The 24448-nt window shown below is 40.7% G+C and overlaps 1 pseudogene; it reads right to left on the bottom strand.

Annotated features, from left to right (window-relative positions):
• LOC140200390 (zinc finger matrin-type protein 4-like) overlaps positions 1-24448 on the bottom strand; it is a 45845-nt pseudogene that overhangs the window by 7886 nt on the left and 13511 nt on the right.

Below are 24448 nucleotides of genomic sequence, written 5' to 3'. Positions count from 1 at the left end.
AAACAATTGAGTGTTCAGCTGGATACAAGAACACAAATGAAAATTAAACAGGAAAGCAGTGAATCATGGGAAAAAATAGCAAACTTAGTAAGGAAAATAAAATGGAACATAAGTGAAAACAGCAACAAAGATATGGTTAACTAAAGATCAATAAGAAATTTTTCTAAGGACAGCGTCCATCTAAAATTCTAAAGTTAGTACTCTGCCTCAGCTTTATTAGAGAAGAGGATTTGGCTAACAATACACTGAAAGAGGATAATTCATAAATAGCACAGAATTAAATTAGTAAGATATTCACAAGTTCTTCATTACAAGAGAGAAAATTGAAAAGTCAGTTAAAACAGCATATGGTACCTTTTGGCACTGAGTACAAAGAGTCATTAAACTAAAGCTTTGTTTGAAGAATATATATATATAGTATAAACAGAAATATATATATATCAATGACCTGGATGACAGAAGTGATGGCTTAGTGGCCAGGTTTTGTGGACAATACAAAGGTAAGTGGAGGGGAAGATAGTGGTGAGGAAGCAGTGAGTCTGCAGAAGGACTTATGCTGATTAGGAGAATGGGCAAAGAAGTGGCAGATAGAATACAGGTATCCCCCACTTTTCGAAAATTTGCTTTACGCCACTTCGCTTTTACAAAAGACCTACATTAGTACCTGTTTTCGCTAACCGAAAGAAATCCGAAGAGGATTTTCACTTTTACCAAAAAAGGCAAAAAGCAAAAATAGCATTCAGTGTTTGTTTTGCAGCGAGTCTTTATAGAGGCAGCGCGTATCCCCAGTAGCAAGAGTGGCGCCGCCAAGCTCCTTCCCCGGGAACTACACTCAGCATCAAGCTGCCATAGCTTTGAACTGTGCCTGTGAGCATCTGTGGTTTATCTCAATTTATTTTGTGCATCCGTTAGCAAGATATGTCCTAAGGTATCAGAAAAGCCTAAGAGAGCTCGTAAAGGCATTACGCTTAGCGTAAAACTGGACGTAATTAAGCATTTCGATTGTGGTGAACGAAATAAAGACATTGTGCGTGCGTTGAACTTGCCTGCGTCCACCATTCGTACAATTTACATGGAGAGAAAGAATCTAGAAAGTTGCTGATGTTACTACTGGTTCTGCTAGTAGCAAAGTGGTCTCTTTTAGTCAGCATCCAGTAATGGATAAAATGGAAAGTCTATTGCTTGAGTGGATTGATGGGTGTACAAAGCATGAGAATAGGGTTAAGTAGATCAGCCATGACGTGCCAAATGATCTAATTCTGTTCCCATGTCTTATGATATGATCATCTGAGTGTTTCAGTATTCTATTACTAGCAATTTCCATGCTCTGTTCTCTGAGTTCCAACACCCCTACCCGCTGTTTTCATTCACATACCTCTATTGACATCAGCTGCAATTATCAACATATTACTCAGCCAGCATCTATGCTATCTAATCACTTATTCCTCTTGGCTTCACCTTATCACAGACATTTCGTTGTTCACCATATACATGCCATCATCACCATTGCTGTGTTATTTTAAATGCTCATTTCCTACTTGAGAAGGAACATTAACACACTTTACCTTTATAGATGCTGCCTAACCTGCTAACTTGTTTCATCATTTGTTCCTACTTTGGATTTCATACATAAAATTTGTTTTTCTTTCATCTTCTTGGTCATCTTAAGTGAAGCACAACTGAACACAATTAAGTTTTGTATTACTGGTTTTAGACCACATGACCATGAGACATAGGAGCAGGATTAGACCATTTGCCCATCAAGACTGCTCTGCCATTCAATCATGGCTGATTTATTTTTCCTTTCCAATTCTCTTGCCTTCTCCCTGTAACCTTTGACACCCTGACTAATCAAGAACCAACCAACCTCAGCTTTAAGTATACCTAATAACTTTGCCACAAATGCACATGGAGGCCATGAATTCTACAGATTCAACACCCTCTGGCTAAAGAAATCCCTTAACTATTCAAATGAAGAAAGAAGAAAAAAGCCCTTAACTCCGAGTACTTTTACGAGGCCGAGTTGCTAGATCGACGCTCAACCCAGCACGGATGGAAAACGTGCAAGGGAGCCAGCTGGATTCGAACTTGGGAGCCTTCGCTCCAAAGTCTAGCGCTGATGCCACAATGCTACCAGCCGGCAATCTATCTCAATGGTTGGCCTCTTATTCTGAGGCTGTGACCTCTGGTCCAAGACTCTCCACGTCCACACTTATCTAAGCCTTTTAATATTTTGTAGATTTCAATAAGATCCCCCTCATAGTTCTAAACTTCAGAGAATACAGGCTCAGAACCATCAAATGCATCTCATACATAATCCTCTCATTCCAGAGATCATTCTTGTAAACCATCTCTGGCCACACTCCAATGCCACCTGCAAGTTAACCTTTAGGATATCCAGTACGATGACGCCCAGTCACTTTGTACCTCCCATTTACAAATTTGCTCGTCATTGAGAAAAACCTACAGCTTTATTCCTTCTGTCAAAGTGCACAGCCATACTATTCTCTTCACATACCACGAGCTCTTTCCTTGTTTAGCAGTCTCATGTGCTGCATCTTGTCAAAGGCCTTCTGAAATTCTAAGTGAACATTCATGGACTCTCTTTTGTCTATTCTGCCCATCATTTCCTCAGATAATTCCAACAAATTTATTAGGCAAGATTATCCCCTAAAAAAACAATGCTGACTTTAGCCTATTTTATCATATGCCTCCAAGTACCCCCAAACCTCATCCTTAATATTGAACTCAAACATCTTGCCAACCACTTAACTCAGGCTAACTGGCCTATAATTTACTGCCTATTGCCTCCCTCCTTTCTTAAAGAGTGACATTTTCAATTTTCCAATCCTCTGAAACCATTTCAGAATGTAGTGATTCAGGAAAGATCACTACTAATGCCTCCACTATTTTTAATAACCTTGGAGTGTAGTTCATCTGGTCCAGCCATCTTAGCTTCCCAAGTACATTCTCCTTCAGCAAGAGTAACTAAACCCACCTCTGCCCCTGACACTCAAATTTCTGGCACGCTACTGGTATCTTCCACAATGAAGAATAACACAAAACACTTATTCAGTTCTTCTGCCACTTCTTTGTTTCCCATTACTACCTCTGCAGTGTCATTTTTCAGCAGTCCAATGACCAGTCTTGCTTCTCTTTTACTCTTTATATCAGAAAGAAACTTCAGGTATCCTTTTATATTATTGGCTAGTTTACCATCACATTTCATCTTCTCTATCCTTATTGCTTTTTTTTTTGGACCATAAGACTATAAGGAACATTCTCTCCACATCCATTCTACCTATGGCTTTCAACATTCGATAGGTTTCAATGAGATTGCCCCTCATTCTTCTAAATTCCAGCCCAGATGTACAGGCCCAGAGCCATCAAAAGCTCTTCATATGATAATACAGAGTCCCGAATCATTCTCGTGAACCTTCTCTGAACCCTCTTCAATGTCAATCTATCCTTTTTTTAAAGATTAGGGGCCTGAAACCACTCACAATACTCCAAGTGAGGCCCCACAAATGCCTTATAAAGCCTCAGCATTACATCCCTGTCCTCTCAAAATGAATGCCAGCATTGCATATGCCTTCCTCATCATTGATTCAGGCTGCAAGTTAACCTTTAGGGAATCCTGCACGAGGACTCCTGCACCTGGGATTTTTGAATTTTCTGCCCATTTAGAAAATAGACTACGCTTTTGTTCCTTCTACCAAAGTGCATGACCATACACTTCCCTGCAGTGTATGCCATCTGCCACTTCTTTGCACATTCTTTTAATCCAGGTCCTTCTTGCAGCCTCCCTACTTCCTCAACACCACTTGCCCCTCCATCTATCCTCATATCATCTGCAAACTTGGCTACAAAGGCATCAATTCTGTCATCCAAATCACTAACATACAACAATAAAAGCAGTCCCAACACTGACTGCTACAAAATGCCATTAGTCACTGGCAACCAACCATAAAAAGCTCCCTTTATTCCCACTCTGCCTCTTGCCAATCAACTAATGCACTATCCATGCTAGTACCTTTCCTGTAATATAATGAGCTCTTACCTTGTTAAGCAGCCTCACGTGCAACACCTTGTCAAAGACCTTCGGAAAATCCAAGTACACAATATCCATCAATACTCCTTTGTCTATCCTGTTTGTCATTTTTTCAAATAATTCTAACAGATTTATCAGGCAAGATCTTCCTTTAAGGAAACCATGCTGACTTTGGCCTATTTTATCATATTCCAAGTACCCTGAGACCACATCCTTAACAAAAGACTCCAACATCTCCCCAGTCACTGAGGTCAGGCTAACTGGCCTACAATTTCTTTTCTTTCGCCTCCCTCCCTTCCTGAAGAGCAGAGTAACATGTGCAATTTTCCAGTCCTCTGGAACCATGCCAGAGCCGAATGATTCTTGAAAAATCATTATCTATGCCTCCACAATCTCCCCAGCCACTTCTTCCAGAACCCTGGGGTGTACTCCGTCTGGTCCAGGTGACTTATCCACATTCGGACTTTTCAGCTTCTGAAGCACCTTCTCTATAGTAAAAGAAATTGCACTCACTTCTGCTCCCTGACACAATCAAACTTCTGGCGTACTGCCAGTGTCTTCCATAGTGAAGACTGATGCAAAATACTTACTAAATTCACCTACCATTTCTTTATCCCCCATTACTACCTCTCCAGCATCATTTTCCAACAGTCTGATAGCTACTCTTGCCTTTTACTCTTTATACATCTGAAAATACTTCTAGTATCCTTTTGACATAATTGGCTAGCTTACCTTCATATTTCACCTTTTCCCCTCCTTACGGCTTTTTTTAGTTGCTTTCTGATGATTTTAAAAGCTTGCCAATTCTCTAACTTCCTACTAATTTTTGCTCTACTATATGCCCCCTCTTGGACTTTTATGTTTGTTTTGATTTCTCTTGTCAGCCACGCTTGCGTCATCCTGCCTTTAGAATTCTTCTTTTTTCGGTGGCATCTATCCTATGTCTTCCAAATTGCTCCCAGAAACTGATTTATTTAGTCTCACCTTTTTCCTGAGCTCCTGTCATACATGGGCCCCTTCCACAAATTCTGAATCCCTGTCCCCTCGGTTCTCCAATTTTTTGCTATATTGTATGCCATTCCTTCTGCTTTTATGCAGTCTTTGACCTCTCTTGTCAGCCAGTTGCCCCATCCTTCCTATAGAAAGCTTTTTCTTTTTTGTGATGAACTAATCCTGTGTCTTCATGAATTATTTGCAGAAACTCCAGCCACTGCTGCTCTACTGTCATCCCTGATAGTGTCACCTTCCAATCAATTTTGGCCAGCTCCTCTGTGATGCCTCTGTAGTTCTCTTTACTCCACTGTAATAGCAATCCATCTGATTTTAGCTTCTACCTCCTAGTCAAAGGTTTTGAGTTTTGTTTGAGCTGATAAACCAATACAGTAAACTGATAAAAAACAAATGAAATTGCAACAAAATTGAAACAGTAAGCAAGCTACTCTGTGATCCTTGGTACTTCATACAGTATAACATTTAGAAACAAATATATTAGGCTGGTTAACCACTAGTCTATCCAAATCATATAGCAGGATGATACTAGTTTACTTTCAAGAACCAATTCTTGCTTCATTATAACAAAATTGCATGTCGGCACAAATGACATTGGGAAGAGGAGGGAAGACATTCTGTAGCGTGACTTCAGAGAACTTGGAAGAAGGCTGAAAAGCAGGACCTCCAGGGTGGTCATCTCCGGTTTGCTTCCAGTTCCTGGTGCCAGTGAGGGCAGGAACAGGGAGATAAGGGATCTGAATGTGTGGCTGAGCAGCTGATGCAGGAAGCAGGAATTTAGATTCTTAAGACCACTGGGATGTGTTTTGGGGCAAGGATGAATTGTACAAAAGGGACAGGTTGCACCTTAACAGGCGGGGGACCAGCATTCTGGCAGGCAGGTTTGCCACTGTTACATGGGTTTGTTTAAACTAAGTAGTGGGGGGGAGGAGAGGAAATACAAGGATGAAGTTAAAGGGAAAGAGAGAATAAGGAAAATTAAAAAGACAACAGAATTAACGGGGCAGAAAGCTCAGGAAGGGAATCGGACAGTATGGCCAAGTGCAATAGGAATCGATGTGAAAGGTGAGGGGAGTAATGGATTAAAACTATTATATATGAATGCACGAAGTATAAGAAATGAAGTGGATGAGCTTGAGGCTCAGTTGGAAATTGGCAAGTATGATGTTGTAGGAATAACAGAGACATGGCTGCAAGAGGACCAGGGCTGGGAAATGAATATTCAAGGGTATACGTCCTATCAAAAGGACAGACAGGTGGGCAGAGGGGGTGGGGTGGCTCTGTTGGTGAGGAATGAAATTCAGTCCCTTGAGAGGGGCGACATAGAATCAGGAGATGTAGAGTCATTATGGATAGAACTGAGAAATTTTAAGGGCAAAAAGACCCTAATGGGAATTATCTACAGGCCCCCAAACAGTAGCCTGGGTATAGGGTGCAAGTTGAATCAAGAGTTAAAATTGGCATGTCGCAAAGGTAATGCTACAGCTGTTATGGGGGACTTTAACATGCAGGTAGACTGGGAAAATCAGGTTGGTACTGGACCCCAAAAAAGGGAGTTTGTGGAGTGCCTCCGAAATGGATTCTTAGAGCAGCTTGTACTGGAACCTACCAGGGAGAAGGCAATTCTGGATTTAGTGTTGCGTAATGAACTGGATTTGATAAGGAAACTCAAGGTAAAGGAGCCATTAGGAGGTAGTGACCATAATATTTTAAACTACAATTTGAGAGTGAGAAGGGAAAATCGGAAGTGTCAGTATTGCAGTTGAACAAAGGGGACTATGGAGCCATGAGGGAGGAGCTGGCCAAAGTTGACTGGAAAGATACCCTAGCAAGGGATGACAGTGAAACAACAACGGCAGGTATTTCTGGGAATAATACAGAAGGTGCAGGATCAGTTCATTCCAAAGAGGAAGAAAGATTCTAAGGGGAGTAAGGGGTGACCGTGGCTGACAAGGGAAGTCAAGGCTGGTACAAAAATAAAAGAGAAGTATAACATAGCAAAGATGAGCGGGAAGCCAGAGGATTGGGAAACTTTTAAAGAGCAACAGAGGATAACTAAAAAGGCAATACAGCGAGAAAACATGAGGTACGAAGGCAAGAATATAAAGGAGGATAGTAAAAGCTTCTTTAAGCATGCGAAGAGGAAAAAATTAGTTAAGACCAAAGTTGGGCCCTTGAAGACAGAAACGGGTGAATTTATTACTGGGAACAAGGAAATGGCAGACAAGTTGAACAGGTACTTTGGATCTGTCTTCACTAGGTGAAGACACAAACAATCTCCCAGGTATAAAAGTGGCCGGAGGACCTAGGGTAACTGAGGAACTGAAGGAGATTCACATTAGACAGAAAATGGTGTTGGATGGACTGATGGGACTGAAGGCTGATAAATCCCCAGGGCCTAATGGTCTGCACCCCAAGGTACTTAAGGAGGTGGCTCTAGAAATCGTGGATATATTGGTAATTATTTTCCAATGTTCTATAGATTCAGGATCAGTTCCTGAGGACTGGAGGGTAGCTAATGTTATCCCACTTTTTAAGAAAGGAGGGAGAGAGAAAACAGGGAATTATAGACCAGTTAGCCTGAGATCAGTGGTGGGGAAGATGCTGGAGTCAATTATAAACGATGAAATAGTGGCACATTTGGATAGCAGTAACAGGATCCATCCCGAGTCAGCATGGATTTACAAAGGGGAAATCATGCTTGACTAATCTTCTGGAATTTTTTGAGGATGTAACTATGAAAATGGACAAGGGAGAGCCAGTGGATGTAGTGTACCTGGACTTTCAGAAAGCCTTTAAGGTCCCACATAGGAGATTAGCAGGCAAAATTAGAGCACATGGTATTGGGAGTAGGGTACTGACATAGATTGTAAATTGGTTGGCAGACGGGAAACAAAGAGTAGGGATTAACGGGTCCCTTTCAGAATGGCAGGCAGTGACTAGTGGGGTACCGCGAGGCTCGGTGCTGGGACCGCAGATATTTACAATATACATTAATGATTTAGATGAAGGGATTAAAAGTAACATTAGTAAATTTGCAGATGATACAAAGCTGGGTGGCAGTATGAAATGTGCGGAGGATGTTGAGATAATGCAGGATGACTTGGACAGGTTGGGTGAGTGGGCAGATGCAGTTTAATGTGGATAAATATGAAGTTATTCGCTTTGGTAGCAAGAACAGGAAGGCAGATTACTATTTGAATGGTGCCAAGTTAGGAAAAGGGGAAGTACAACGAGATCTTGGTGTCCTTGCTCATCCGTCACTGAAAGTAAGCATGCAGGTACAGCAGGCAGTTTAGAAAGCTAATGGCATGTTGGCCTTCATAACAAGGGGAGTTGAGTATAGGAGCAAAGAGGTCCTTCTGCAGTTGTACAGGGTCCTGGTGAGACCACACCTGGCGTATTGTGTACAGTTCTGGTCTCCAAATTTGAGGAAGGACATTCTTGCTATTGAGGGAGTGCAGCGGAGGTTCACAAGGTTAATTCCCGGGATGGCGGGTCTGTCATATGTTGAAAGATTGAAGTGACTGGGCTTGTATACACTGGAATTTAGAAAGATGAGAGGGGATCTGATTGAAACATATAAGATTATTAAGGGATTGGACACGCTAGAGGCAGGAAACACGTTCCCGATGTTGGAGGAGTCCAGAACCAGAGGCCACAATTTTGAGAATAAGGGGTAGGCCATTTAGAACGAAATTGAGGAAAAACTTTTTCACCCAGAGTTGTGGATCTGTGGAATGCTCTGCCTCAGAAGGCAGTGGAGGACAATTCTCTGGATGCTTTCAACAAAGAGTTAGATAGAGCTCTTAAAGATAACGGAGTCAAGGGATATGGGGAGAAGGCAGGAACGGGGTACTGATTGTGGATGATCAGCTATGATCACAGTGAATGGCGGTGCTGGCTTGAAGGGCCGAATGGCCTACTCCTGCACCTATTGTCTATTGTCAAAAAGAATTAATAGTGTAAAGTTAGAAAACCTTGTCAGATAACCAGGGAGACTATCTGCATTTCCATCTCATCTCTATGTCGAATAAAAATAAAACTGGTAGATCATGGTCAGATCATAAGGCTGAAGTACATATCTTTTGATAGGAACTAATTAAAATGGCCCATTTTTTAAGTTTTAGTGAAAGAAAGCCATCTGCCTTCCCAAAAGTATAGTATTACATTTTAGGAAATATCCTAGACATCCACGCTACAACATGTTTCACTGTTGGCACAGATCAACATGAAAAATAAAAGTAAAAATGATTTTTCAGCATAGTTAGTTAAAAACCAACCTTTAGTGAGGGTTACGATTTGGCTCTTATAAGGTTGAACTCGAGTGTAACAATGGCAAGTTATGAAACTGATTCGTAAACTAATAGCAAAACAAGATTCAATGAAAACATTCTAATGATCATTAAACACCTCACAGGTTCACAACTGTAATGCCACCTTAACCTGTCTGGCCTACATGTTGTACAGAGCTGGAAGTCTAACCACCTTCCTTCAATCATTCCAGAATCTGCCTTAATTCCAATGTAGAATGTTCATATAATACATGGTATCAATGGGGTACCGGGCACTGGAATCTAAAAACTTTAAACTAGTACTCGATTATGTAATCATTGACAATTGAAAAGATCCACAGCAAACTTTTGGCCTGTCCCTGCAATTTGGATTATTTCAATAAATTTAGGGCTCTTTCAGTACTTTAGCTGTATGTAGTTTAATGAGAAAATCGTAAGACTTCAAAGAGGAACTTCTTCAACCCCAATACTTCAATACAGTCGACCTTCACTAATCCAGCTACCTGTAATCCAGTTCCTTCGATAATCCGGCACTGATTATACTTAATGTGATCCTTTTGTAATTTGGCATTTTCACTAATCCGGCACTCCCCAGGTCCCAATGGTGCCGGATTAGTGAAGGTCGACCTGTATCACCTTCTAATTTGTTTGCTGCCTTCCAAAACTTAACACCTCTGCTAAGTTTACAGCCATTTTATGAGCAGGCACTCTCATTGGCCCATCCTACTTCTACAAACCTCTCCACCAAATGTACATGCTACAGGTTACTCTTCCTTTCTTTCTTCCCACCTAACTTGCAACATCAACTGCCAATCCTTTACAATCTGAAACTGTCAACCTCCACATCTGCCTCTGGAACATCCATACAATTATAAGCAAGGTCATTATCATTCACAACATAGTGGACATGTTGAAAACGTGGGGATTCAACCAATAAAAAAGGATGTCATTTCTTTTCTTTCCAAAAGGTGACTTATCCAGACTAGTAGTACATAAATACAAAATTCAATTCATCTCATTCATTTTAAAATGCACCTTGCAAAACCAATTCCTACACAAATCACTAATGTAACATAAATATAAACTACTTTTCTGCAATTAATTAGATAATAGATGCTGATTCAATCGTCTTAAACCTAACACAAGCCAAATTAAGTTTAAATTATAACGCATTTTTGTCTGGCCCATATTGAATGTTATATGTGGGAAATAACAAAATAACCTTTCTAGGTCTGCTTAAAGAAAACAGGCAAATGTACTTACTGGTTCTGGTGTTTTGTTCCCTGGATGTGTGCCTGATATTGCTCTATTGAGTTCAGTACAATGTTACAGGTGGTACAAGGGTAGCCTTTAGCAGAAGCAGCTGCGAAAGATTATAATTTAGTTACCTACTAACATATTTAAAAAGAAACCTTAATAATGCAATTCCCTGCTTACAATTAACATTTTTTAAAGATAAAATTTTGCCTTTGTCTGGTCAGCTATTCATTTTCCTTTCCAATTTCATTCCACTGGAAAGTTCGTACCCACACTCCAGAGTCAATAATGGAACAAAGTGCGCCAATGATTTAGAACATGGATTTTAAAAGTGCATATTGCACTACTTTTAGTTAAAAAGAGCATACTACTAGGAATGTCAACGGCTACATGTTATGGTTAATTATAATGAAAACACAAGGATCAATAATCACTTACAAAAAAACAGACTATTACCTTTTAAGCATAAACCCCCTAAAATCTGTGGAGTGAAAGGAGCCGGCTGGGGGGGGGGGAGGGGGGGCGGAAATCAGTTACCCTACTGCAAAAATATCTTATATGGCACATTTTGACAAGTTTTGCAAAATCTGCAAGTTATCAACAAATAATTCCATATAAAAAAGACAATGAGCCAATACAGGTCTACATTCAAAGATCAGGGAAGCATGGCAATGATTTATTTGGTGAGACGGTTGTCTTTAGATTTCACTGAAGATTTTAATAAAGCAGATCAACTCATTGTAAACACAATGATTTTGAATTAGTTTTATAGGAATAATATAACAAGAGTAAGCCATTCAGCCTATTTTGCCAGTCAGTTTGTTTATAGCTGGGATATCATCTCAAATCATTGTTCCCAATCTGGATCCATACAATTCACAGTGATCATTGGGAATACTTCTAGAATAATCAGTAATCCTGGTTCCTTAAGGTTATTACAGCTGTGGGAGATAAGCTCCCACTACCTATTAAATCTTTCCAATGGCATGCATCTCATATATCTCTGATAACCAAATCCTAGCCCTTCACGTGGGTTAGCTAGCAAGCCCGGCAGAACAGTTTCTACTGACAAGAGAAAGGCAGGTTACTGGCGCCTTAAAGCCAGTCACTTCGGGCAAATAGAACTCGTCAGCGGTGGACTGGCAACTCTTCTCATAATGTCACTGCCTTACAGTTATAGCCACACATGCCGAAGGCTTCAGGAGTAAAAATCAAAGAAAAATCTGGAGCTAGAGTTCCTAAGGCAGTCCTATGGTGAATTCAACTCTGAATGCCAACTCCTGCGATGTTGCAGGTGCCAAACCGTGTCAGTCTCTGCTGTTGCTTTGGATTCTTCAGCTGCGTGGAGAAGGGAAGCCTGCTACACGGACAACGAGTTGCTCTCCTTATTGTACTACCCTGGCTTGTTTAGCACATGGACAGCTGGAATACAACATCTGTGGTCAACCCCAACGAACAGAGGGCTTCACTCAATAGTAACCCTAAAAGGTTGGTCAAACATTCTCCATGTTTTATTTTTCAGTTTGCAGTACAATATTCCACTCGTATTTTGCAAATAGTTTAAATGTTGATCTGCTTTCCCTCTAAACTCTTCAAACTTTAATAAAGCTCTCGTTTATCTTTCAGGCTTCAGTTCCAATAAAAGCCTCAGACCCACGATATCATGGTTTACCTTTTCTTTTATAGTGCCTGAACCTTTGTGTATTTCCATAATTTCTTACTTTTATCCAATATCTATAATTCATTTACTTTACTGAATATTTACTTAACTAGTTTGTCCTCTAATTATGTTAAAATGTGTGAGACTGTTTTGGGAAAGGAGAAACTAAGCTGTGAAAACTGAAAGATACAGTACTGTGCAAACGTCTTAGGAAAATATACAGTGGTATGCAAAGTTTGGGCACCTCGGTCAAAATTTCTGTAACTGTGAATAGCTGAGCGAGTAAAAGATGACCTGATTTCCAAAAGGCATAAAGTTAAAGATGACACATTTCTTTAATATTTTAAGCAAGATAACTTTATTTCCACCCTTCACAATTTCAAAATAACAAAAAAGGAAAAGGGCCGAGCAAAAGTTTAGGCACCCTGCATGGTCAGTACGAAGTAACACCCCCTTTGGCAAGTATTACAGCTTGTAAACACTTTCTGTAGCCAGCTAAGTCTTTCAATTCTTGTTTGGGGGATTTTCGCCCATTCTTCCTTGCAGAAGTTCTTCCCTCTAGTTCTGTGAGATTCTTGGGCCATCTCGCATGCACTGCTCTTTTGAGGTCTATCCACAGATTTTCGATGATGCTTAGGTCGGGGGACTGTGAGGGCCATGGTAAAACTTTCAGCTTGTGCCTCTTGAGGTAGTCCATTGTAGATTTTGAGGCGTGTTTAGGATCATTATCCTGTTGTAGAAGCCATCATCTTTTCATCTTCAGCTTTTTTTTAACAGACGGTGTGATGTTTGCTTCCAGAATTTGCTGGTATTTAATTGAATCCATTCTTCCCTCTACCAGTGAAATGTTCCCTGTGCCACTGGCTGCAACACAAGCCCAAAGTGTGATCGATCCACCCCCCTGCTTAACAGTTGGAGAGGTGTTCTTTTCATGAAATTCCGCACCCTTTTTTCTTCAAACATAACTTTGCTCATTGTGGCCAAAAAGTTCTACTTTAACTTCATCAGTCCACAGGACTTGTTTCCAAAATGCATCAGGCTTCTTTAGATGTTCCTTTGCAAACTTCTGACGCTGAATTTTGTGGTGAGGATGCAGGAAAAATTTTCTTCTGATGACTCTTCCATGGAGTTCATATTTGTGCAGGTGTCACTGCACAGTAGAATAGTGCAACACCACTCCAGAGTCTGCTAAATCTTCCTGAAGGTCTTTTGCAGTCAAACGGGGGTTTTGATTTATCTTTCTAGCAATCCTATGAGCAGTACTCTCGGAAAGTTTCCTTGGTCTTTCAGACCTCAACTTGACCTCCACCATTCCTATTAACTGTCATTTCTTAATTACATTACAAACTCAGGAAACGGCTACCTGAAAACGCTTTGCTACCTTTTTATAGCCTTCGCCTGCTTTGTGGGCATCATTTATTTTAATTTTCAGAGTGCTAGGCAGCTGCTTAGAGGAGCCAATGGCTGCTGGTTGTTGGGACAAGGTTTGAGGAGTCAGGGTATTTATAAAGCTTTGACATTTGCATCACCTGGCCTTTCCTAACGATGACTGTGAACAAGCCATAGCCCTAACAAGCTAATTAAGGTCTGAGACCTTGGTAAAATTTATCTGAGAGCTCAAATCTCTTAGGGTGCCCAAACTTTTGCGTGGTGCTCCTTTCCTTTTCTTCCCCACTCTAAAATTGTACAAAACAAAAATAATACACTAATCTTGCTTAAAATGTTGAAAAGAATGTTTCATCTTTAACTTTATGGCTGTTGGAGATCAGTTTATCTTCTAATCACTATTCACAGTAACAGAAATTTTGACCAGGGGTGCCCAAACTTTTGCATACCACCGTTTATAGCTAGGATGCCTAAGACTTTTGCACAGTACTGCAGTGCCTCTCAAAGTCCAAACTAACAGGGCCCCGGTGAAGCTGTATGGGCCAATTCCCTTTTCAGTAGATGCAATAAATTGCAAAAGCATTCATAAACTCCAATTATAACACTGACTTCAGAGGATGATCGAGACAGGAGGCCATTGATGGTCTACGCTCCACATGGAGCTAAGCTCCCAAGTAATGTAGTAATTTTACGTATTGCACTGTACTGCTACAAAAAACAAATTTCATGACATATGCAACTGATGACAAACCAGATTCTGATGCAAGTCTCTATTGTAGACTGAGAGTGGGAAGGGAACAGGGGGAGGGGAATCATGGTGGGGAAAATCGGAAGGGAGAAGAGAGGGAGTAGGAATCACTGGAGAAACATCTGTAATGATCAATAAGCCAATTATTTGGAATCAAATGACCTTGTCTGATTCTCACGGCTAAGTGTGTTTGTGCCCATGTCATCACCTGTCCCTGGCACTGCTTCTCTGCCACCTGTCTCACATGGCACTCCACCCTCACCAGTCCCAACATTCTTTGCTCTTGCCAGATTTACAAACTCACTCTCCTCGCCAAGTTAACAAATACAGTACTGTGTCTTAGGTACCCTAGCTATATACATGTGCCTAAAACTTTCCTGTATTTTATGTATTTCTCAATCACTACATTTAATTACTTCTGTTCACTCAGTGAGCTTGGCATTCTACCTCATTCTAGTTAATTGAGCAGAGGTGAAAATCACTTAATTGAGGCTCTTGATGATACCTCACCGTTCAGCTGTTTGCTAGCAGCAAGTAATGGCATTCATTCAGTGAAATTAAAATTATTCATGTGCACAAATACAATTCATTGGTAGTAAAATTAGCTATAAGTAGCACAAAATAGGTTTATAACAAATTGCAGATCATTCACTAAATTGAAAAGCCTGGCATGATGTAAAGTGGGCAGCTGATGAACACTAACATTGACCTATTTCACCTTAACATGCAATTTTCTTGAACTCATTCAGTATGGCTGCCTGTTTTAATAGCTAACTGTTAATATTGATAAGATAACAGAACATGGAAAAGGCATGTATGGTTTAAAATAAATTCTGAATTTATGGCCTCTAATGATTCAGTTATTCTGTAGTTGAGTCTTAATAATTAGACTAGTAAGGTTTCAGATACAATTATAGTCAGTGTTCTTCAATATCCGCTAGGGCTATGGAAGGAGTAGCGAATAGGTAGGGTTAGGGTCCCTCATGGAAAATGCTACAACAATGTTCAATTGGTAAGGGTACTACAAGGTATCTGTGGAACTATATCCCAGCAAGAATGCTACAGGTTATGTCTCAAACAGGGCAAGATTGAACACATATTTGTACTTTTACTGCACTATTTGATGTTAATTTCTGGATTTGGTTTAAATTTCAGATAAGCATTTTAAGCAATCTCATGATCCTGCTTACCATAAAAAGTCATTAAAAAGATTGCTTTCAAACAGAAGTGTCTGCATTTTGGATTTAACAATTTGCTTCAAATTAACAGGGTACACATCCAAAGGGGATGACTGGAATAAAATCATACTCAAAAATTCATGCTAAATGACAATGGTGTTCAGTTACCCAGTATGAGCAAATCAGATTCAGATTCATAATTAAAGAGTTAAGGTATGAACAATGCAGTCATTTTAGCTAGATTTCAGAAAATACATTCATTGAAGTTGACAAATTTGTGTTCTTTTGGCAACCACATTTCCATGGCACAGTTTTTTTTCCCAGGCTATCTAATAGTAAGTGAATTCAAACAATATAAAAATAAAACAAGTAACATCTTCCATTTATTGTTTTTTTAGGCAAAGAAAACTAAAGATTATTAAAATATTTAAGGAAACAAAGGAGCTGAAAGGTTTTTTTTTAACAATTTACATGATTTTCCATATATGGTTTCCCAAGCTGAACATTAAATTTTTCTCAGTTGTTCTACTGATTGAACTCTGTCATTGTATAGAGAATCAAATTATGAGACAAGGCATTACAATGACCAATCTTTGAAATCAAACAAAAGATTATAAATAATGATGTGCAATTAAAAATAGAACATAGCAGATGTGCAGAACCATGAACAAGTTTTACCATAGGGGGCTAACTATTTTATAAAAACTTTGTTGAGTCTATGATCCATTTCCAATTGTTAAAACAGATATGCATCATTTAGTTGGTTGTTTGCAAGTAATATACTTACAGTTACTACCAGCCTGCCCCAGTTGCTCCAGCAACTTAGCTTTTGTCTCACGCTTCTTGTGCCTTTTGCCCACATAGTGCTGTTTTGCAATAGCTGGATGATTAAAAAAGGCTTGACACAGACTACAGTACTTATCAGGATCATTGTTCCCAGATTCAGCACTAGACTGCACAGAAGTTGGAGCATCTTCATTCTTTACCTTGGGAGCAGCTGCAACTGAAAAAATGTTCCTATTATATGCTGATCAAATGAAAACATCATTCATAAATAATGAACAGAGTTAAACCATTTTTAATTTTAACAGCTAGAAATTAAAGACAATTATTTTAATCATTAAAGATAGAGTGCTTATTGCTAAAATTGAGGAAGATGCACAAAGTTTTTCGGCAAGTTATTACAACTTCCGGTTACGGTATTTAAATATAAAGGTTATAAAGAACTAAATTTGTCATTCAGTAACCCTCCGCTTTATAAATGTCTATATTTTTGCAAGTATTCACTATCTATTGGATAGTTACACCAAGTCCCTCTTTCATTCTGGCTCTTCCCCATTTCTATTCTCCTTTAGACCCCAATTAGAATTATTCTGCAAAACTGCTGAGTTTATCAAGCCTACAAAAAACATTACATATCAACTGTCATTCTGGAAGGCAACGAGGAGAAAATTGATTCAGAATCAACTGGACGTTAATTGTTAATAGCCCTATTTGAAAAAAGAATGGGAAGTCTCTCCTGGCATTCTCCCCAATGCTTCTTCTTTAACCAAGTTGGTCATTTGGTTGACACATTTAGTAGCAAACACAGCTAACATAACTGTCAAAAAAAGCAAGTCTTTTAAACAACCATATATCAAATACTAAGAGACAGTTGAAGTTGAGGCACAACACATTAAATAACAGCAAGATTTTAAGTAATTTTAAATCTTTTAGTTTGGCGCTATTTTTAATCTGCAAATGACCAACAAAATTGTTTTTATTCCATTAAATTATAACGGCAGACAGGTTAATTGTTATTGTCACATATACTGAGGCACAGTGAAAAATGTTTGTTTTCCATGTAGGACAAAGGAAAAACTGCAGAATAAAATGCTACAGTCATACAGAAAGTGCAGTTTAGGCTGATGGTAAAGTGAAAGGCCATGACAAGGTAGATTTCGTGGTCAAGAGTCCATCATAGTAAACATGGGGATCACTTAAACTGCAGTACAGAAACTGTCCTTGGAGTATTTTCAAGATTTTAATATCCTCAGCCCAATTAGAGGGGTGAGTAGGATCTTTCATCATGTTGGCTGTTTTACAAGGCAGCCAGAAGTGTAGACAGCCCATAGATTTTCGTGACGTTCAGGTCGTAAAATTTCTTTAAAACGAAAGTAGTCTATTAATTCCTTTTGCGGTAATGAGTGTCAAATCTGGCAGTGTAAACCTGGAGGGCTAGGTTGGACATTTTTGGTCCTTGTTAATTAAGAACTGCATTGAATGTTCTCAAAATCTGTAATTCAGTTGCTAACTTCAATTTAAAAATCTGTCAGTGTTTTTCCTGGACACTTAATTTTACACTCTGGTAACTGTTCACTCCGAGCTTCCTGCGTTTGCCGCCGACTATTTCAGAACATTTTCAAGTTACTTGGCAAACATAAGTTTAGTCTTTCCATTGAACTCCATTCTTTAATCAGAGCACCCAATTAATTGTACTGATTGGTACACAAATATTTGGAGGCAAATCCATTTTCTAGGAATGATCATCTTAAACATCTATACTCTACCCTAGAGCTCCACATTGTGTAAACTTTTGAATGTTACTTGCTCCCTTTAATATTTTAATAATTATCTACAGAGTACACACCGTCAAACAACATAGAAATAGGTCTGAGCAATAAACACAAAATGCTGGTGGAAATCAGTATGTTCATCAACTGTACTTTTTTCCACAGATGCTGCCTGGCCTGCTGAGTTCCTCCAGCATTTTGTGTGTGTTGCTCGGATTTCCAGCATCTGCAGACTTCCTCTTGTTAGAAATAGGTCCTTTGGCTCAGCAAATCCATCATTCACACATTACACAAATCCTCCACTAATCTTATTTTATTCTGTCCACATTTACCAACTCCCTTGATTCTACAACTGACCTACATACAAAGAGCAATTTATAATGATCAACTAAATTACCAACCCGCATATCCTTAGGATGAGAAGGAAATCCAGAGCACAAGAAAGAAGCCTACATTGCCATGGGAAGAACATGCAAAGTACCCAGTTATCATGAGAAGTCAGGTACAAACCTGAGTCACTGATGCAGTGAGGCCACTGTGCCACACATAGATTTTCATTTCACTACAAAATGACATTAGCTTAGAAACAAAACACAACTTCCTTTGGTAATACATTGAATGCTGTCATTCAGAAATGGCAGATTTAATTCCCAATCTGAAAAGACTAGCAAATTCTTAAGGAACACATTCAAAACTATTGTCAAAGCAATTCTTCACCTATACTTACCGATCTCTATTTTTTCCCTAACCTTATGACTGCAAATCAAAAGATTGCTGAAAACCAGTTTACACAAGTAGATTCCTAGAAATCAGGATCATAATCTTAATTTTTGGGCACGCCAACGTATCAGGGTTACTTACCAGAAGATGCTGGGATAGTTTCATCTTGTTTTTGCTTGAGTTTCAGAGTTTTTGCATGGTTCTTTCCCTGGTAATGAGACTGGGCAACAACTGGTGATGTAAAGGTCACATTACAGAGTGGACAATATTTATTCCGATCAACTTCTCCATTGCTACTGTCCTGTGGGAAGGTTCAAAAATTACTGTTTACGTTAACTCTACTTCTAACAATGGTGCATGGCCAAGTGGTTAAGGCGTTAATCTAGTGATCTGAAGGTCACTAGTTCGAGCCTCAGCTGAGGCAGCATGTTGTGTCCTTGAGCAAGGCTCTGAACCACACATTGCTCTGCGACGACACCGGTGCCAAGCTGTATGGTTCCTAATGCCCTTCCCTTGGACAACATGGGTGGCGTGGAGAGGGGAGACTTGCAGCATGGGCAACTACTGGTCTTCCATACAACCTTGCCCAGGCCTGTGCCCTGGAAACCTTCCAAGGTGCAAATCCATGGTCTCACAAGACTAACGGATGCCTATAACTTCTAACATTTATGCAAGAAATAAAATATTGCAGTGCTTTAAAGAATTGGGCAAATCAGCTAAACAGAGCAGAGGAATCTGCAGACTAGGAATTCACTGGTAAGGATGACAAAAGAAAAAGTGCTATCAAACTAAAATCTTACATTGCTTTTTTACTTAAAAAAAAAACTTCAAATAGGTCCCAAATTTTACAGTTAATTGTTATGGCCAAAAATACGTTTACTAGTTGTAATCAAAGTGTTTATGAATATAACAATTTGAAGCGGATCTAAATCCTGTAGTCCCGAGCATCTGCTCAATAAACTCACAGATTGTGTTTATGTCAGTGCCACTTCTCTGCGCTTACTCCATATCCATTCGAATACCTAAACACTCTTAACTCTGGCTTAAATATATATATTGACCTAGTCTTCATGACTCTCTTACTTGACCTTTTATTTTCAGATTATGTCCCTTTGCTCAAGAAATTTCACCCGGGGGTGGGGGGGTGGGGGGAACACCATCTCTACCAAACATGTATCCTGTTAAGTTCCGTTAATCTCTCTCAATTTTCTAGTCTCTAGAGGGTACAGTTTTGGTTACATAGTCTCTTCTTAGAGGACAATTACTCTACCCCAGGGATCAATTTAGTAAATCCTTGTTCCATCCCCTCTATTGCAAGTAGTTCCATCCCCTCTATTGCAAGTAGTTCCTTCCTTTGGTTGGAGACCAGACTAAGAAATAATTCAATTGCAATCTCAACGGGGTCCCATATAATTTCAATAAGCCATTTTAAACTATGGACTTAACTCCTCTTGCAGTGAAAAAAATATTTACTTACATCAAAGGAGATAAAACTAAAGTTAAATTAAAGCAGGACTAAGACACAAGACCTATTAACCCTGTTCTGGTATTTAACAAGATCAAATTCAATTGCATTCATCAAGGTTACTATTCTGACAAAAGGTCTTTGACTTTAAGTATAATTTTCCCCCATGAATGTTGCCTGGCATGCTGAACATTTTCTGTTTTTTTTCCTCAAACTCATTCTTCCGCTTGATTTCTAAACCTTTGCTAGCTAAAGACCTATTTATCTAGGTCTGAATCACCAAGCATTTGTAATGCCTGGTTATTGTATTTCCGCTGCTATGCTTTGAGCAGCTTTTATGCAAACGCAGTGTATTCTGTTAGTTAAGCATCACAGACTACGTTTTGGCTTCAGCTGAGATAAGGAGCTGTTTGCTCAGCCTAGGAATGTTGTCAGCCAACTGGGTTTGTCTTGGTAACCTGCTGTAACATTCTGCCCAGTGGGATGCTATGGAACATTCAAGACAGCTGGTCGGGATCAGATTTCTAGGAGACAGTGGTCTAGTTTTGGATCTTCATTGGCAGATGTGGAGCAGAACACAAGGGAAGAATGCCACTCAAAGGAGACCCCATTGTAAGAAGTACTTTATGCAGACAAATGGTTCCAAGGAGGAGTTAGTCAGTTCGTTCAAAATGGTTTTCAAGGGAAATTCAAACTGTGGCTGGTGTCTTTCACACAGAACTTGGGTTTAGCATGTGAGTAATCAAAGCAAAACACCCCACTACGCCAAAAATGAGCTCCAATATTTAGACCAGTTTAACTGTACTGGGCCCTTTTTCTTTTTTCTATTAACTGTTTGTTAAAGTCGAAATATCTGTAACTATTCTTCCACTTTAATTTTATGCTAGTGTAAGGTCTCTCATTTCCTAGCAAATGATAACATTGCATGGGACAGCCTTTACAGAGCAGTCATAATATCCATTCCCTCATCAGAACATTCCAACTTTCCTGTTGGGTTGAACCTGAATCATACCAACCCTAGACATGTTGCTTATTGAAGGTGGCCTTCTCACCGTTAACCATGCAATGTTGAGTCACATGGCTCTTAATCACAGTTAGCTAATGAGCCTGGTTTATTACGAACCAAGGTGAGAGGGTTACATTCCAGAGATGGAATGCTGTAAGAATGCTCTATCAGGATGGATTAAGCAGCTTATCCTGTGTCACTTTTGTGGAAAGTGAGGTGTGTCATAATTAAGGTTATTATGGATGCCCAGAGATTAAGGTCGGATACGTTATGACTACCAGTGATGTGACTTAAGTCACTCTGCCTGTTAGGATGGGGGTACCTGGGGAGGCTGGACCTCGGCAGATCATATATTGCGAGATGGGAGGGAACACAGCTGAGGGTGAAGATTCTAAAGACAAGTTGTTCTCTTTCCTGTGAAGTTGGAGAAAGGAGTTCTCTGATGTGAAAGGTCTAGTGGGTCCTTCAGCGGTTGATTTAAACTCTGAGCTGGTTTCGGCTATTACTTCACTGGCTGATAAATGCCAAAGTGTACCAGCGGAGAACAAAAGTGATCATAAGCTGAGCACGTTCTCTAGAGTAAAGCTCACACTTGATGGAGAAGAAGAATAGCTCAGCATTTAATACTATCATTCCCACAATCCTAAACACAAAATATTCTGCAGATGTAGGGGTCAAAGCAACACTCACAACACGTTGGAGGAACTCAGCAGGTCGGGCAGCATCCATGGAAACGATCAGTCAACGTTTTGGGCCGGAACCCTTCATCAGGACTGAAGAGGGAAGGGGCAGAGGCCCTATAAAGAAGGTGGGGGTAGGGTGGGAAGGAGAAGGCTGGAAGGCTCCAGGTGAAAAACCAGTAAGGGGAAAGATCAAAGGGTGCGGGGGGGGGAAGCAGGGAGGGGATAGGCAGGAAAGGTGAAGAAGGAATAGGGGAAAGCACAATGGGTAGTAGAAGGAGGCGGAACCACTAAGGGAGGTAGTAGGCAGCTGGGGGAGGGGGCAGAGTGAAACTGGGATAGGGGAAGGGGAAGGGGAAGGGAGGGGGAAGGAATTACTAGAAGTTGGAGAATTCAATGTTAATAACAAGGGGCTGGAGACTACCTAGACGGTATACGAGGTGTTGCTCCTCCAACATGAGTTTAGCCTCATCATGGCAGTAGAGGAGGCTGTGTATGGACATATCAGAATGGGAATGAGAAGAAGAGTTGAAGTGGGTGACAATCAGGAGATCCTGTCTGTTGTGGCGGACGGAGCGGAGGTGCTCGACAAAGTGGTCCCCCAATCTGCATCAGGTTTCACTGATGTAGAGGCTGCACCGGATGCAATAGATGACCCCAACAGACTCACAAGTGAAGTGCTGCCTCACCTGGAGGGACTGTTTGGGGCCCTGAATGGTGGCAAGAGGGGAGGTGTAGGGACAAGTGTAGCACTTACGCTTACAGGGATAAGTGCCGGGTGGGAGGTCCATGGGCAGGGACGTGTGGACCAGGGAGTCGCGGAGGGAATGATCCCTGTGGAAAGCGGAGAGGGGTGGAGAGGGAAAGATGTGCTTAGTGGTGGGGTCCTGTTGAAGGTGGCGGAAGTTGTGGAGGATAACGTGCTGGATCCGGAGGATGGTGGGGTGGTAGGTGAGGACAAGGGGAACTCTGTCTCTGTTGTGGTGGCGGAAGGATGGGGTAAGGGCCGAAATGCGGGAAATGGAGGAGATGCAGGTAAGGGCATCAATGATCACAGCAAAAGGGAAACCATGATCCTTAAAGAGGACATTTCAGATGTCCTAGAACGGAAAGCAGATGCGGTGGAGACAGAGGAATAGGGAATGGCATTCTTGCATGTGGCAGGGTGGGAAGAGGTATAGTCGAGGTAGTTATGAGGGTCAGTGGGCTTGTGGAAGATATCAGTGGAGAGTCTGTCTCCAGAGATGGAGACCGAGAGATCAAGAAATGGGAGAGAAGTGTCCGAGATAGACCAAGTGAATTTGAGGGCTGGGTGGAAGTTTGAAGTAGTCGATGAAATTGAGGAGCTCAGCATGGGTGCAGGAAGCAGCCCCAAGGTAGTCGTCAATGTAGCGAAGGAAAAGTTGGGGAGCAGTACCATCACAGACTGTTCCACATAACCAACGAAGAGGCAGGCATAGCTGGGGCCCATGCGAGTGCCCATAGCTACACTCTTGGTCTGAAGAAAGTGGGAAGAGCCAAAAGAGAAGTTATTAAGTGTGAGTACCAGTTCCACCAACCAGAGGAATGTAGCGGTAGTGGGGAACTGGTGAGGTCTATTGTCCAGAAAGTAGCGGAGGGCTTTGAGGCCTTCTTGATGGGGAATGGAGGTGTTTAAGGATTGGACATCCATAGTGAAAATGAAGCAGTCGGGACCAGTAAACTGGAAGTTATTGAAGAGGTGGAGGGCATGGGATGTATCCCGGATGTAGGTGGGGAAGGACTGAACTATGGGTGACAAAATGGAGTCCAGGTAGGCAGATACAAGTTCAGTGGGGCACAATTCTGATTGAGAAGTTGCAGAACCTGGGCCTCTGTACCTTCCTCTGCAATTGGATCTTCGGCTTCCTAACCAGAAGACCACAATCTGTGCAGATTGGTGATAACATCTCCTCCTCGCTGACGATCAACACTGGTGCACCTCAGAGGTGTGTGCTTAGCCCACTGCTCTACTCTCTATATATCCATGACTGTGTGGCTAGGCATAGTTCAAATACCATCTATAAATTTTCTGATGATATAACCATAATTGGTAAAATCTCAAATGGAGAAGAGAGGATGTACAGGAGAGAGATATCCCAACTAGTGGAGTGGTGTCGCAGCAACAACCAGGCACTCAACGTCAGTAAGACGAAAGAGCTGAATGTGGACTTCCAGAAGAGCAAAACAAGGGAACACATACCAATCCTCAGAGGGATCAGAAGTGGAGAGGGTGAGCAAGTTCCTGGGTATCAAGATCTCTGAGAATCTAACCTGGTCCCAACATATCGATGCAGTTATACAGAAGGCAAGACAGTGGCTATATTTCATTAGGAGTTTGAAGAGATTTGGTATGTCAACAAATACACGCAAAAACTTCTATAGATGTACCGTGGAGAGCATTCTGACAGGCTGCATCACTGT

The sequence above is a fragment of the Mobula birostris genome, chromosome 7 (genome assembly GCF_030028105.1).
Source record: "Mobula birostris isolate sMobBir1 chromosome 7, sMobBir1.hap1, whole genome shotgun sequence".
Taxonomy (NCBI): domain Eukaryota; kingdom Metazoa; phylum Chordata; class Chondrichthyes; order Myliobatiformes; family Myliobatidae; genus Mobula; species Mobula birostris.
Note: the sequence above shows the minus strand (reverse complement) of the source record. Positions and strands in the feature narration are given on the sequence as shown.